A 466-nucleotide genomic window follows, 5' to 3' on the forward strand; every position below is an offset into this window, starting at 1 on the left:
TGCTTGGGGAAACCAGGATACACTGTACAGTTTTCCTACACTTGGCATTGCTCACCCTCACATCTCGCTGCCCACAGGAAGAGCCCTGACTCACCTGTGAGGGACAGGATCTGTCTTCCCAAGGCCTGGAGATCAGGGCTTGGCCTTTCTGCTTCATAAAACAAACCAAATATTTTCTCAGCATTGTAGCCACCTTCACAGTGCTTTTGCCTACCTGCAATCACAGCCTCCAAGTATCTGCTCTAACGAGTCCCTGGGGAGCCTTTGTCAGTAATGGCCCTCAGTGGGGCCCATTAATGCTTCAAGGTACTTTGCTTCTGACTTTGGCTTCTTGAGAAGTTTCTTTCCGTCTGCTCTCAGTAGCTGAGGTTCATGGACTCAGCCTCAAACACACCATGGGGCTCATTAGGATACAGAAAGTTCTAACGAGCCTTGTTTCTTCCTGCAATTTTCTCCAAGTCTTCAA

The sequence above is a fragment of the Haliaeetus leucocephalus genome, unplaced genomic scaffold, assembly GCF_000737465.1.
Source record: "Haliaeetus leucocephalus isolate CR32 unplaced genomic scaffold, Haliaeetus_leucocephalus-4.0 Scaffold290, whole genome shotgun sequence".
NCBI lineage: Eukaryota > Metazoa > Chordata > Aves > Accipitriformes > Accipitridae > Haliaeetus > Haliaeetus leucocephalus.